The sequence below is a fragment of the Podarcis tiliguerta genome (assembly GCF_965153285.1).
Source record: "Podarcis tiliguerta genome assembly, chromosome: W".
Lineage (NCBI taxonomy): Eukaryota > Metazoa > Chordata > Lepidosauria > Squamata > Lacertidae > Podarcis > Podarcis tiliguerta.
Genome location: NC_139552.1, coordinates 5,989,847 through 6,006,389, shown reverse-complemented (window position 1 = coordinate 6,006,389; position 16,543 = coordinate 5,989,847). Strand labels below are relative to the sequence as shown.

Here is a 16,543-nt window from a genome sequence, read left to right as displayed (position 1 = left end):
TCCCAATTGTTCTTAATTTATACCATATTATTTAAATACGGTATTTATTTTGTTTAATTCCCAATTTTCCCCACCATCTCCTCTCCCTGGTGTCAGGTACTGCCAGTCTTTTTTACCAGTTTTATCAGTCTTTTCAGTCAAAGTTAATTTCCTAACCCGGTTCCCTTATGTCCGAGGCCCTCAAGTCATCTCCCTGGACCACCTGCAGGTTTCTTCTCTGACCTAAAGTTAAGTCCCAAAGAGCTTCTCTCTCCACGTCTTCTTTAATTCTCTTCAGCACGCTCACCCAAACTTCATAATTCAGTTCATAAACCGATAGGTATTCCAAGGCGTGCTCCACAATCTCTTTGGGATAACAATTGTCCATCCTTTCAAACTTTCTCGCAGTGTCCCCCTCCAACATATTTATCATCCATCTTGTGTCGCTCAGTCCACGAGGGACACTGCTCTGTCTTTCAACCTCGGTATCCTAGACTCAGATTTGTCTCCATCAATTTGGGACTCTGCTCCTAAGACTTCCACTTGCAAAGTCAGGGCCGGTTTTAATTGCTTCCTCGTCCTCTCCAGTGCTTGACTTTGTGAATTTGATTCCCATTCTGTACCAAAGTCATTACATTCTTCCTCAGATCAGAAACACTCTGTTCAAAGATATTCACTTTATTTAAAATGTCATTCAGTAAAACTGTTATTCTTTCAGCCATATCTTCCCGCTTGTTTTCCCAGTATTGTCTGCTGCCCCTCAAGGTCACTTCAGAGCTTCTTGTCTACCATCTGGTCGGAATTTTCCATCTGCTGAAACTATGTAACAGTCCCATTATCCAAGCAGGCAACATTTAGAAACTTTTAGCAACAACTTACTCTGGTGATTTTCCATTCACTTCAGTTGTGAAAATCTGCCTTTCCGCTCCTTTTTTCTTTCAGAATCCGCAAGTCAGTGCCAAAGAGTATATGTCTCTGATCCTCTTTCTCATTGAGATATAGTCCATTCCTCCACTATTGTTGTTTTTAAATTATACAGGCTGACAGTCCGGTCCCAGGGTCCGAGACTGCAGTAAACCAAGTCAAATTTCTGTCCTGCAGGACTCAAATAATTATCCAGAAAAATCTCCCCCTCTTCCCCTGCTTCCGAGGGGGGGTCCGCAAACTTGGATGGTAAAATTCCTCACTTTACAAGACTCCTTTCCCAAGCTCCGGTTTCTAGCGGCTTTGCTTTAGTCTTTCTACAGAACGGAAGGTGGGCTTCCTGTTTATACCTTCACGTTCAAATGCCAAATTCAAGTAATTTATCGTCCAATTCTGTTACTTACGAAGTCTTTTTAGGTCCAAATGTTCACAGGAAAAGTCAGCGCTTTCTGGCAACAGCTGTGCGGCTTCACTCCCTGAAAACAGCGATTGATCCGATGTGCCGTGCCGCTCACCCCACGTCGCTCCGGAGCCCCGAAACCGGGGTCTCCCCGCAAGTAGGGGGGCACTGAAGGCACCTACCGAACCCCAAGTCCACGGTCTTCTTCCGACTGTGGTTTTTAGCGGGTCTCCGCCTCGCCGTGGCGGTCAGACCCTTCTTTTCAGGGAGCAGTCTCCTCCGCAGCGGAGGAAATCCGCCATTAGCCAGCGCGTCAACCCGGAAGCCCTCCATCTGGGCATCCTCTATGGGCATGACTAAATGAGCAACGGCTCTCCGGTCCCGCCTCAGCTCCTCGGCTGCAGCAGCTACAACCCCAGCTGTGGCCCTATCCTGGGCCTGCATAGGTGGGTTCTGCGTGCAAGTCCAAAGGCCTTTAGCAGTTAACAAAACCTGCGTTTTCTTGGACCAGTCCACCCAGTTCTTCATCAGCAGCTTTGGGAAAGCCACCATAAATTTTTCCTTCACCTCTGCCATCCCCCCCCCCCCCCCGGGGCTTGTGTTACTCACATAGCTGCCGTTTTCTCCAGCTCCCAGCTCTCAGCTCCCAGCTCTGGAAAAATGGCTTGCTTCACCAGCGAGTCTCTACTGTTTTGTGCCTTCAAGCATGGCACAAAAACAGGCCTCCAGCTGGACTTTCAAGCTGCCAGCTGCAGCAGAGACACAGACCTCCAGTCCTGGCCATCAATCACCTCAGGACACTCAGCCATTAGCACGTTACTGCCGTCCATAACCTGTTAAAGTTTTTGGGTCGTAAATCCTTTGACCCACTGAGTCTGCTGCAACGGCCCTGCAATAAATTTGATTTATTGCCACTCCTACACTTCAATGGCGCCCACACGCTTCCACTCGCGCGCTGCCTTTCTTCCAGTTGTTGGACATTAGCAGAGTTCACATGCAGCGTAAAATGGCTTCATCTGTGTCTGCGTGGTGTCTTCAATAACTCAGCTCGACACCAGTGCTTCTATTCTAACACTCTTTATTTAGAAGCATAACAAACAGAAAAGAAAGACCTACAGAATCTAACTGCATGCTTGCAGCTTTCTGCCTCTAACAAAAATGAAACTACCTTGCTCACATTCTCAGACAGACTGCTCTCAGCGGCCCTCAGAGAGCACAGATCAAAGGAAAAATGCCCGGATCATGTGGGCAGTGCACCCAGTTGATAAGAACGCTCCTGGAGTGTTAACTCTTAACTGTCCAGAACCACAACAGCCTCACCCATTCTCTGGCAGAGCCTTCTAAGTGTCCAACTATAAATGCCACCCTCTCCTCATCATTTGCAAACTCTCTCTTTTGCAAGTCCAAAGCATATTTAATTTCAGTCTTAAAAGCCAGGTATTATTGGGGGTTCCCTCCAAATTTGCTGACCAGCGATGGTACCTTCCTCCCCACTGGAGTGGCTCTGACCTGCTGGTCCTGCACTCTGCGCTCCTCAAGCCTCGCTACGAGCTCAGCGACGCGCGCCTCCAACTCCCCGTGCCTCTGTAACAGGGCTGCTATGTTCTGCGCCTCCTCTTCCTCAGCTCCTCCGCTTGCAGCTCCTTTTTTCTGGTGACTCATCGTGCTTCTTTTTGCCGCTACCCACGAGCAACCGCAAAGACTCCCGGATTGCTGTCAGATGGCAAGTAACCAGGCAGGACTCCGACCTGTCTTTTAAGGTTTTATTTGGTGCAGAACTATTTACAGTGCAGAACCCCAAAGTTCATGTCTGCCTCAATCGCTAGCAGAATCTGGGAGCGGCTTTTTCCGGTTTTGTCCCCAACATGAGAACTTAGTCACCCCCAGCCCTTTTCCTTCCTTCTTTGCGTTTTACACCTCTGCGCAGAGTGGGAGACGGAAGGGGCGTGCTTCCCTCCTGGCCGGCTTGACCAGGAGCAGTGCTGAGGCGCACAACAGCATCCCCTGATCCCTTTCCCTCTCCCCCACTGGAGGCGTGGCTTTCCCCACCGCAGGAAGAGGAACTGCTTCGCAAGACTTTCAGAGGATCCCTGTATCCCAACGGCCCCTCTACCTCCCTTCCCTGTTCTGATAGCAGTTCCCTGACAACAACTATCTTTCCTACTTGTAGATGTCTAATATATATCTAAAGTACAACCTCCCCTTGGTTATGATGCTTCCTACTGGAGTCTTCTATCCAGCACTTCTCAGCATGAATTCTGCCACACTTGACCAACTCTGCTACATCATGTACAGTTACTGAGAAGATTCCTTTTTCTGCCCCTTGTGCTTTTCCTCAAAGCCTTTCTGCATGGCCATAATCTCACCTGTTCTAGACTACCAATTCCCACTTCAGCTTTTCTACTAATCTGCAATTGCCAACTTGATTCTCGACACTATAATAATGCCAGAAGGCAGAATGTCAACTTGTCCTTTCTAACTTGTTGCGCTTACATTTAGTGAGTGTTATGAAGGCACAGTGTTGTAGATTTCTTTGGGTTCCCTGTGGGGTGGGGGGCTTGTGGCCCTGATGCTTAAGTTTTTTAAGGAGTTTTTGCTTGCTAGAGAAAGTTCTTGCCATGATAGACAGAAAGAGTCCTCATTTCAGACTCGGGATGCAATACCTCCCCATATGAACCAACCTGAACCCTGAGATTATCATCTGAGGCCACCTTTGTTTTATGTTTTTTTGTTTTTTAAAATAATATTTATTAAGTTTTCCATTTTAACAATCCAATAAAAGCCACATTAAAAACATTCCAAATTATAAAATAATCAAACAGTCCAAATTTTATGCCAAATTATAAGTCTTTGGTTGACTTCCCATGCTCTGAGGTTCGGGGAGTGATGATCTCACAATTTTGCTGCTTCTCTTAATTAGTCCAGATAGTTCCAAATAAGATATTCTGATATTGATCCTTCAGGGGTTTTTTTAACAGCCTCTGAGTTCGTCTAGCAAGCGGATTAAACCAATATAGTGTGATTCTATGTGAAAAAGTTCCTTCGTGTTTATTTTCTTCTTTGTACTCTGGCAGTCGGTCTGTGGCAATTCACTTTCACTTTCTCATGCATGTAATTTTCCACTGTGACAGATCTCGAGCTGGAGGAAATCTGGCATTCCACTATTTGTACCAGGCATATGTACAAACTTCTTTGTTTTATTTCCTTCCAAGACAAATAATCCTGTACTTTAGCTTGTTGTTGTTGTTTAGTCGTTTAGTCGTGTCCGACTCTTCGTGACCCCATGGACCAGAGCACGCCAGGCACTCCTGTCTTCCACTGCCTCCTGCAGTTTGGTCAAACTCACTCTGGTAGCTTCGAGAACACTGTCCAACCATCTCGTCCTCTGTCGTCCCCTTCTCCTTGTGCCCTCAATCTTTCCCAACATCAGGGTCTTTTCCAGGGAGTCTTTTCTTCTCATGAGGTGGCCAAAGTATTGGAGCCTCAACTTCACGATCTGTCCTTCCAGTGAGCACTCAGGGCTGATTTCCTTCAGAATGGAGAGGTTTGATCTTCTTGCAGTCCATGGGACTCTCAAGAGTTTCCTCCAGCACCATAATTCAAAAGCATCCATTTATTGGTGATCAGCCTTCTTTATGGTCCAGCTCTCACTTCCATACATCACTATTGGGAAAACCATAGCTTTAACTATACGGACCTTTGTTGGCAAGGTGATGTCTCTGCTTTTTAAGATGCTGTCTAGGTTTGTCATTGCTTCGTCATTGCTTTTCTCCCAAGAAAAATAAGTACAGTGGTGCCCCGCAAGACGAATACCTCGCAAGACGGAAAACCCGCTAGACGAAAGGGTTTTCCGTTTTGGAGGTGCTTCGCAGGACGAATTTGCTATGGGCTTGCTTCGCAAGACGAAAATGTCTTGCGATTCCTGGGGGTTTTTTTCGCTCCCCACCCCCTTTTTCTAAGGCACTAAGCTGCTAATAGCCTTTTAGCAGCTAATCCACTAATCCCTTAAGCCTTTAATAGCTGCTAATAGCCGCTAAACCGCTAATAGCGCTAATCCGCTAATCCGCTAATGGGCTTGCTTCGCAAGACGAAAAAAACGCTAGACGAAGAGACTCACGGAACGGATTCTTTTCGTCTTGCGAGGCACCACTGTATTACAAAACAGCAACTAAGGTAACAAAGGTAACTGGAGAGGTATTTTATTATAAGAACAGACAGAGAAGAATAACAGGAAGCTCACCGTGTGACGATGTATACAAGTTGAGCTGAGAGACCTTACAGCGGGAGTAATGATGAGGTTCGAAGGGTATTAGAGAGACCAAACCACCACGTTGAAAATGTAAAGAGCAGAAGGGACCAGGGAGAGACAGAGAGACAACAGCGAGGCGTGGCAGAGAAGCGGGTGAGAAAGGGACGTTCAAGAAGGGAATTGGGAGGAGGAAAAGAACGGAATTTATAGAGGAAAGGACAGAAGGGATAGAAAATGCAGACAGAGCGAGGATAAGGAGTGAGACAAAGGAAAGACGACGTGGGAGGAGGCAGGACATCGTGGGATCGTGCAGAAGGCAGGAGACGATTAAAAGGGAAACTTTTGAAAGCAGGAAATTAGAAGGGGGAACAGACAGAGGAGAAGCGGAGGAACAGAGGAGGGAAGAAAATGGCAGAGCGGTGCTGAATCACTGTCTTTTTTTTTTCATAAATATTTTATTCAGTTTTTAGATAAAAAGTGAAACAAAGAAAGAAAAAGCAAACACAAGAAAAACGGAAAAAATGCAAAATTACACAAACACAAAACAGCAAAAAGTATCCACAAAAACAAAAACAAAAATAAAAACAATTTTATCTTCATAATATTTCTTGCATTTACTTATTTCTCCGACTTCCCCACACCTCCCTTCCCTGTATTCCGAATCGTATATGCAATCAGCAAATCCCTTCCCTCTGTCTTAATTAATTTTTGTCTTAGTTTAATATCTTAGTAAAGCTTGATCTTCTTATATCTTAAAATCTTAGATCTTTTAATTTTTGAACTTTTTACTAATAACCTTTTACATTCAATCTGATGTCATTTTAACATTCACTGATCTTATGATATTTCTGTAAATAGTCTTTAAATTTCTTCCAATCTTCTTCCCCCGTCTCTTCTCCCTGGTCTCTGATTCTGCCAGTCATTTCAGCCAGTTCCATATAGTCCATTACTTTCATCTGCCATTCTTCCAGAGTGGGTAGCTCTTGTGTCTTCCAATGCTGTGCGATGAGTATTCTTGCTGCTGTTGTAGCATACATAAAAAAGGTCCTATCTTTCTTTTGCACCTGTTGGCCAACCATGCCCAGGAGAAAGGCCTCTGGTTTCTTCAGAAAGGTGTATTTAAACACTTTTTTCATTTCATTATAGATCATCTCCCAGAAGGTCTTAATCCTTGGGCATGTCCACCAAAGGTGGAAAAAAGTACCTTCAGCTTCTTTACATTTCCAACAATTATTATCGGGCAAATGATAGATTTTTGCTAACCTGACTGGGGTCATGTACCATCTGTATATCATTTTCATAATGTTCTCTCTTAAGGCATTACATGCCGTAAATTTCATACCAGTGGTCCATAACCGTTCCCAGTCAGCCAGCATTATGTTATGACCAACATCTTGTGCCCATTTAATTATTGTAGATTTCACTACCTCATCCTGTATATTCCATTTCAACAGCAAGTTATACATTCTTGACAGAGTCTTAGTTTTGGGTTCTAGCAGGTCTGTTTCTAATTTTGATTTTTCCACCTGGAAACCAATTTTCCTATCCAATTTATATGCCTCCATTATCTGATAGTAATGAAGCCAGTCACAGACTTTGCTTTTTAATTTCTCAAAACTCTGCAATTTTAATTTATCTCCCTCTTGCTCCAAAATCTCCCAATATTTTGGCCAGTTGGCCTCCATATTGAGCCTTTTCAGAGCTTTTGCTTCCATTGGAGACAACCACCTTGGGGTTTTATTTTCAAGCAGATCTTTTTACCTTATCCAAACATTAAACAATGCTTTCCTGACAATGTGATTTTTAAACATTCTATGCACTTTAATCTTGTCATACCATAAATACGCATGCCAACCAAAAGCATTATTAAATCCTTCTAAGTCCAGTATATCTGTATTTTCAAGAAGTAGCCATTCCTTCAACCAGCAGGAAGCTGCTGCTTCACAGTATAGTTTTAAGTCTGGCAGGGCAAAGCCTCCTCTTTCCTTAGTATCCGTTAATATTTTAAATTTTATTCTTGGCTTTTTGCCCTGCCAGACAAATCTGGATATATCTTTCTGCCACTTCTTGAAACAACCGATTTTATCAATGATCTGCAAGGTCTGGAATAGAAACAACATTCTTGGCAATACATTCATCTTTATCACAGCAATACGGCCTAATAGTGAGAGTTTCAAATTTGACCAAGTTTCTAAATCTTTCTTTATCTCTGTCCAGCATTTATCATAATTGTCTTTATATAAGTTCCCATTTTTAGCTGTCATGATAATTCCCAAATACTTTACTTTTTTGACCACTGTCAACCCTGTCTCATTCTGAAACCTCTCTTTCTCAATTTCTGTTAAGTTCTTTGCCAAAACCTTTGTTTTAGATTTGTTCAGTTTAAAACCTGCCAATCGACCAAACACCTGAATCAATTCTAAAGCTCTTTTCGCACTAGATTCTGGCTCCTGTAGTGTCAAAACTAGGTCATCTGCAAATGCTCTTAATTTATATTGTTTAGCTCCGACCTGTATCCCTTTAACCAATTGGTCCTTTCTAATCATGTTCAGCAGCACCTCCAGGACTGATATAAAAAGCAATGGGGAAATTGGGCAACCTTGTCATGTTCCTTTTTCTATTCTGAACTCCTCTGTTATAACATTATTTACAATTAATCTAGCTTTTTGTTCAGAATAGATTGCACCTATACCATTTTCAAATTCTTGGCCTACCCCCATTCCCTGGAGATTCTTCTTCATAAAACTCCAAGAAATATTGTCAAAGGCTTTCTCCACGTCCACAAATATCATTACTGCCTTTGTATTTATATTTTCCTGTAAAAGTTCCAGGATGTCTATTACGTTCCCCACATTGTCAGATAGATGCCTACCCGGGAGGAAGCCTGCGTGGTCCTTATGAATCTCCTCTATTAGAACTTTCTTTAATCTTCTAGCCAAAATGTCTGCAAAAATTTTATAATCCACATTGAGCAATGATATAGGGCGGTAGTTCTTAAGCTGAGTCTTTTCAGATTCTGTTTTTGGTATAAGTGTAACAAAAGATTCTTTCCACGTTTCAGGTGCCTTTTCCCCCTGTAATATGTCATTACAGACTTCTTTCAGAGGTTGAATCAACCAATCCTTCAATGTTTTATAATATCTAGAAGTCAGTCCATCAGGTCCCGGAGATTTGCCCAGTTGCATATTCTGAATGGCACTTTCAACCTCATGTTCTGTTATTTTATAACTCAATTTAGATTTATTCTCTTGAGATATTTTCTGTAGCCCATTTACTTTCAAAAATTCCTCTATATCCGACTCCTTCTGTGGTTGTTGTGAATATAGCTGTTTAAAGTACCTTTGAAAAGCACTCCTGATTTCAACTGGATTCTGTATACTTCTTCCTTCCACTTCCAAGTTTGTAATTGTGTTTAATTTCTGTCTCTTCCTCATTTGCCACGCCAATAGTTTCCCACATTTATTTGCCGACTCAAAAGTCTTCTGTCTCATTTGTCTAATCTTCCATTCAATCTCTTGATTTATCATTTGCATATATTGAACTTGATGTAGTTTTATCTCTCTTAAAATTTCCTGTGATTTTGGTTTTGCTCTCAATCTCTTTTCTCCTTCTTTAATCTTTTCCAAGATCTTATCTCTCTTTTCCTGTTGTAGTCTCTTCTTAAGGGCATTCTGTTGTATCAAAAACCCTCTCATAACAGCTTTACTTGCGTCCCAGACTGTTCTTTTCTCCACTGTAGTATTCAGATTTATCTCAAAGTAATCTCTCAAGGTTTTTTGGGCCTTCTTAGTTATTTCCTCATCCCTAAACAAAGTGTCATTCATCCTCCATCTAAAGGAACCAGTTGGTAGTAAGTTCATCACCATCTTTACTGCGTTAAGGTCGGAGCAAGTTTTTGGGCAGATTTCCAGTTTTTTATCTTCGGTGCCAGTCCTCTAGTGATCCAAATTTGGTCAATTCGTGTCCAAGTCATTTTGGCTTCAGAAAAGAAGGTTCCCTCTCTTCCTAAGGGGTTTTTAGTTCTCCAAATGTCTATCAAATGTCTACCGTTACAATTCCAGCTTAATAGTTGGAGAGATATGATGTATTTATTGTGTTATATTCCTCCAGATGCTCCCAAAATGTCCTCTTTGTCCATCGATCCCAGTGGTGTCTTCTTATCCAAGTTCAGAATTGCTTTCGCAGTGTCTATCCTTTTCATCTCTAGTGGATCCAACAGGTCTTGTTCTTTTAAAAGTTCTTTCTGCAGGTCCTCCTCGTAATCCTTTAAAAATTTGTCTTTGTCCTCCACTGATCTTATTTTTATCTTTCTTCCTTTGATGCTGAAAGAAAGACCTTCAGGGAATTCCCACCTGAAAATAATGTTGATCCTTCTCAGCTGGGTAACCAAATCTCTGTAATTGGACCTAAGGTCCAAAAGATGTTTCGGGATATCCTTGAATAATTCCACTCTTGATTTGCTTATTTCCAAAGATTTTTGAAAGTGCAGTCCCAAAATTTTATCCCTCTCCTCTTTGGATCTGAATGTGATCAAACAGTCTCTTATCTTTATTCTCCTGCTTATTTTACCAAGTCGAAAAGCACTCACTATTTTGAATTCTTCTTTTTCCAGATCCAAATCCCAAAAATTCACAAACTCCTGTGTAAGAAAATAACTTAGTCCCTCTTTATCAATTTCCGGCACTCCTCTGATTCTTAGGTTCGTTTGTTTATCTTTCAGTTCAGTCATAGAAAATCTTGCTCTATAGTTATCAAGTTGCCTGTTAATCGGTGGTATCCTTTCCTCCGTAGCAACCACAGCCTCTCTTGCTTCCTCTGCTATTTTCCTAGTCTTGGCCGATTCCTCCAATAATTTCTGAATAGAATCTGTATTACTATTAACTTTCTGACCCAAGTTATTGATGCTTTCTGTATTTTGTTTGATGCTTGCAGTATTTTGATCTATTTTAGATGATGCTTCTGCCACTCTTTTATTTGTTTCTGCAACCTCTTCTGTCAATTTGTTTATTGACTCTTGAAGTCTTGCAAATCCTGCATTTATAAGTTCTTCAGTCGAAGACATCACTTTTGATTTAGGTTGTGCAGAAGCACCTCCTGTTGGGTCAGGTATAGAAGCTCTCCTTCCCGTGTGAAAAGATTTGCCAGACCTTGTGGTTTTTTCTTGAAGCGGCTCTATTCTTCCTTTCCCATCTGCCATACCACACCAGATTATCTCAAGGTCTTTTGTCCCAGCTGCAACTAACTAACAGCTTTAAAGAGAAAACAGTGGAAAATTCCTCAGTTACTTTGTAGCAGTCCCAGTGCCCACCAGGGGCACTTCTCCCTCAAAGAAACTTTCGTATCAAAATAGTCCCGTCAAAAGTCCCATCAAAAGTATCAAAGCAGTCCCATCTTAAACAAAGTAATCAATTTGCAGAGATAAAATTCCCAAAGTCTCTTCCGCGATCTCTTTTCGAGGCTTTACTTTCAGTTTGACAACTCAGGACCAGGCGTCCGAGCGGTGTTTCTCAGCAGTCAAAGTCCTTTTTCCACGCAGGCAAAATAAATTCCAATCCTTCCCCCCCCTCTTTCCCTGCTACCCGAGGGGGAGAGAGTCCTTTCCAAGACGTCAGATTTAGTCCTTTAAACGGATTCTTAAAGGTTTTAGCACGCAAAGTCTTTGCTTTAGTCTATTTACAGAGCGGAAGGCTGACTTCCTGTTTAGACCTTACCGCTTCGGTTTCCGATTAACTTATCTCTTTTACTTTGAGTCCCAATTCTTTTCCAAATTTGAAAATTTGTTTCCTTTAAAAATTGAAATTTCCCCTACTCACGGGTACTTTTTTTGTAATCCAAATTGTCCCAAGAAGAAGCTGGCGCTCTCCGGTTACAGCTGCGCGACGTCGCTTCGAGGAAGTAGCGATCGACTCTCAGCACCGCGCCAACCCCTGCCACGCTCCGGAGCCCGTACCGAGCTCCTAAGACGTTTTGGGGGGGTGCTAGTGGTGCCTGCCGAGTCCCACGGTCGTAGGCTTCCTCCGCCTACGATTTCACGGGTTCACCGCGTCGCTGTAGCGGTAGAACCCTGGCTTTCTTGGAGCTCTCCCCTCCGCTGTTCAGAGGGAAGCCGCCATAACCGATGGCGCTCAACCCGGAAGTGAATCACTGTCTTCAGGAAAGAATAATAGGAAGGAGTATAAGGACTACAACCATAGAGAAAACACACAGGAACTTAGAAACCCCAAGAGGAGTCAAGCAAAACAGGAGCAACAGCGCCACCTGGGGGTGGGAGGGAAAATAATAATATAACTTTAAACTGATTCTCTTTATACCATTGTCATTACCCACGCTATATCGCATAGCACTTTCTACAATAATTTAAAACTTAAGAGCAGTAAATTTAGAACTCCATTAAGTCTAATAGGTGCATAAAGGGGACAAATAAATTAAAAATTGTGTGTCTTCAATTAAGGGGAAAAATATTTAGGAAGGGAAAAATTATAAAAATAAGTCCAAGTTAATTCTCAGACAGGAATAAAAGAGAACAGTAAATAGCATTTTCATAATAAAAGAAATTTTAAAAGAATGGAATAATAATTAACTGGCACCCTTTCGGGGAAGACTCACCAATTAACCAACATCACATGTAAGAGAATTTATAGGAAGAATTTAGCGGAAACAATGGATCAATAGGAAGCCAGAACCTTACAAAGCTCTGGTTCTGCTTCTCAATCTCCCCTCTTGTCTTGTTTTCTCGAATAGCAATTTTGGGTAGAACAGTGATTCCAGGATGAGTGTGAGAAACAAGCAAGCAACAATTACATCAACTCTTGGCTCACAATTAAGAAGACAATCGCTAGTTGAATCGGATCCAAACGCGGGCATTAAAGAGAAGTTAGTAAAAATGGATAAGAATCTAAATGATAAACTGGATGCAATGGATTTAAAGATCGAACAAATGAACATTAAAATTGAACAAAATACAAAGATAACTAAAGAATTATCAGATCAAATAAAGGACCTGGTAAAAAAAATATAAGGATATGGACAAAACGGTACATGACCTCAAGACGAGAGTTAACAAACAAGAAGAAATAATTAAGAAATTCTCATCTGATAATATAGAAACAAAAGAAATCCAAGAGACAATGAAGGTAGAAAAACAGGAATTAAGGATATTTCACGAAGAGGTCCTGGACCAGATTGCGATGCTTGAAATGCATCCGAGAAAATTGATTCTCCATCTGAGAGGTGTCCCGGAGGAACAGGAGGAAGAGATTGAGCAGAAACTGATCCAGGAAATTGCAAAATGGCTGGAAGTACAAGAAGACAAGCTGTTGATGGACATTGATAAGATTTTTAGAATCAAATCAGATAACATAAAGTCCTACAAGTGACCAGGTGACTGCTTGATCTTTTTGAATTCAAGGCTCTTGAAAGATAAGATATCATTGAAAACAAAACAGAGGAAATTAATAATAGAAGACAAAAGCATTAAAATATTTAAAGAATTACCCAAGAAAAGAAGAAAAGACAGAATTACAAACCGCTGACTGAAACACTGATAAGGAATGTGGTTCGATTCAGGTGGAAATTCCCTCAGGGGATAACCTTTACCTTTAAAGACAGGAAGAAATCTATCAGATCTGTAGACGATCTGTCAAAGTTCTGAGAAAAACACAGAAAGGAATTAGGAGAAGTCTCCCTGAGAAGAGGTCAACAGGGGGCAACCCTGTAAAAAATCAAAAGTACCGTATTTTTTGCTCTATAACACGCACCTGACCATAACACGCACATAGTTTTTAGAGGAGGAAAACAAAAAAAATAATATTCTGAATCAAATGTTGTACTAAACTATTTAATAAACAACCAGTATATCAGAATCATATTACAACCATGTAAAGTGAACAGCAGTCAACAGTGGCATTAAGAACCATCATCACCTTCATTAACAAATGAAGAGAGAATATTAGGTTCGAGTACTCTTCTAGTCTTCTGTGAACCCCAATAACTCATCAGTGCCAGTGTCAGAATTTATGAAGTTCAGTTGCTCACAATCACTGACATCACTTTCTTCGCTATCTTCATATAACATGTCATCTTCTTTTGCATCCAAACCATTGCTAATGCCACATTTTTTGAATGACTGTGCAATGATTTCCTCCTTCATGATGTGCCATGATGTTTTCACCCATTCACAAACTTGAGTGATAGTGGGCCTCTTCATTCATCCAGTAGGTGTCAGATCATGATTACCAGCAGCCATCCATTTGTTCCACTCTTCTCACATAAAGACCTTAAATGGCTTCTTGATGGAAACGTCAAGAGGTTGCAACTGGCTGGTAAGACCGCCAGGAATTACAGCTAGATGAGTCTTCGCTTCTTTAAAGCACTTTTTTGTAGTTTCGCTAATATGTGCTCTAAACTGGTCCAGTACTAATAAGGCAGGTTTTTTCAAAAGCCCTCCAGGATGTTTGGACCACACTTTTTCAACCCATACTCTCATTCCATTTTCGTCCATCCATCCTTTCTCATGAACATGCACAACAATTCCTTGTGGAATCACTTCTTTTGGAAATGTTTTCCTTTTGAAAATTAACATGGGTGGCAATTTGGTGCCGTCTGCACAGCAAGACAACACAACCGTGTAATGGGTTTTCTCATGTCCGGAGGTTTTCACAGCAATAGTTTTGGCACCTTTCAGATCAACAGTCCTATTAGATGGCACATCAAAGGTTAGCGGGACCTCATCCATATTCCCAATCTGGCCAATTTCAAATCCATTTCTCTTCCTAGCATCAATTACAAATTTATGAAAAGACAGAATCTTAGATTCATATTCTTCTGACATTTTTTGTGCAATTCTAGTTTTTGTGCGCATAGCAAGACCACATCGCTTCATAAATCTGTAGCACCATGATGGTGAGCCAGTAAAATAATGAATGCCTTTCTCTAAAGCAATGCGTTCGGCTTCATATATTATCATTTTTGTGGAGACTGTGAAGCCATTATTCCAGTGATGTGTGATCCATTCTTTCATGACCACGTCCAACTGTGGCCACTTTGCAGCATGTCCACGAAAAGTGTGCTTACTTTTATCTGCTTTTTGCAGCTGATCCTCCTGTTTCCTCCAATCTCTTATCATTCTTTCTGTTGGAGGTGGCCCAAAATGTCTCTCTGCTGCTCTGTTTCCATGCTCTTTAGCATATTTTACTACCTCTAGTTTAAAAGGAATCTTATATGCTAGTCTTCTCTGCTTTATCGTCCTTATCAGAACGGGGGAGGTTTTCTGCAAGAAAATACAGTTTTCTGCAAGAAAATGATGAAGGAACTGTCAGTAATGTATGGTATCTCCAATACAATGATGAAGGGGGGGGGAGCTCACATTTGTCCTAGGCAAAGCAGCCAACTCCTATAGGCCTAGGTGCCTTCACCCCCCCATTAATATTTGAGGGAGTCATCCTCCCCCCATGCTGATGGGCACTGCCATTCATATAAGGTACCAGTGTGCATGCACTTTGTCTTGAGATCCATTGCAGTCTGTGAGATGGGGCTTACCTGTACCTGCCCCCCAATATTTTATTAAAGTTGGAAGAGGGAGGGAGGGAAGGAAGAGAGATGGAGAGCTCACACTTGTCCTAGACAAAGCAGCCAACTCCTGTAGGCCTAGGTGCCTTCACCCCCCCCATTAATATTTGAGGGAGTCATCCTCCCCCCATGCTGATGGGCATTGCCATTCATATAAGGTACCAGTGTGTGTGCACTTTGTCTTGAGATCATTGCAGTCAGTGAGATGGGGCTTACCTGTACCTGCCCCCCCCCCAATATTTTATTGAAGTTGGAAGAGGGAGGGAGGGAAGGAAGAGAGGGGGGGGGACTCACATTTGTGCAGCTGCCTTGCCTCGAACCGGAGCAAAAAGAGGAGGAGGAGACGCAGGGACACGAGCCTTGTAAGCTGCTTTGTTTGAATTTACCGGTGAGGTGCTGGGGGATGGACGGAAGGGGATGCCCTCTTTGTCCCTCCTTCCGGCTCATTGTAAAGAAAGCAGAGTAGGAGCCGCTTACATGTGTGTAAGGGAGAGCCATAGAGCAGGCAGACACTGAGGAAAAGAGGCTGTCTCCCCTTTTCCCACCTTGGCTTTTACACGCTGCGCGCAGCTTTTGCCGGCTTCCGAGCTCCCACCTCGCCAAAAAGCCATAGAGCAGGCAGACAGGAGGAATAGAGGCTGTCTCCCTTCTCCCACCTTGGCTTTTACATGCTGCGCACAGCTCTTGCCGGCTTCCGAGCTGCCTCCCTTCTCCCACCTCGCCAAAAAGCCATAGAGCAGGCAGACACGCTGCGCTCAGCTGTTGCCGGCTTCCCAGCGAGCCAAGCCGGAGGAAGAGAGGCTGCCAAAAAGCCAGCAAGAGCGGCTTCTCCCGCCTGCATTCACTCCATAACGCGCGCACACATTTCCCTTTACCTTTTTTTTGGGGGGGGGACTGAGTGTTATGGTGCGAAAAGTACGGTAATTGCGATTATTTTAGATATAGCCAAGAAATTTGTATAGTAGCTTAATTTCACATTAACATCCTCCTTTTAGTCTTTTTTTTCTTCTTCTTGCTTATTTTGTCTTTTTTAAACAACCTATTAATTAAGGATTGCCTATTAATGAATTTGAAAATAATATCTTGGAATGTGAACAGGTTACATGATAAAGTGAAAAGGAATAAGATTGAACATATTTTGAGGAAAAAGAAATGGAACGTGACTTATTTACAAGAAACGCACATAAGCGAGAAAACATAGGAAAATTTTGATTAATAAACGATTGGGACAGGAATTTATAACTTCAGATGTGAAAGAAAAAAGAGGAGTGGTGTCAGGTTTCCAGGTGGTTGCTCACGAGTAAACAGCCAGGACTCCAGGTTTTATTAAGTGCAAACTATGTACAGTTCAAGGGACGCGGGTGGCGCTGTGGGTAAAACCTCAGCGCCTAGGACTTGCCGATCACATGGTCGGCGGTTCTAAT

General features: G+C 42.3%; 1 long non-coding RNA gene across 1 annotated transcript; it reads right to left on the bottom strand.

Moving 5' to 3' along the window:
* Window positions 1–13,373: 13,373 nt before the first annotated feature.
* On the bottom strand, window positions 13,374–15,868 carry LOC310668883. Its single transcript, XR_014506868.1, has 3 exons — window positions 15,744–15,868; window positions 15,414–15,631; window positions 13,374–14,840 (listed from the first exon to the last, which is right to left on the bottom strand). It is a non-coding gene; the product is annotated as an uncharacterized lncRNA (long non-coding RNA).
* Between the last annotated feature and the right edge of the window lie 675 nt (window positions 15,869–16,543).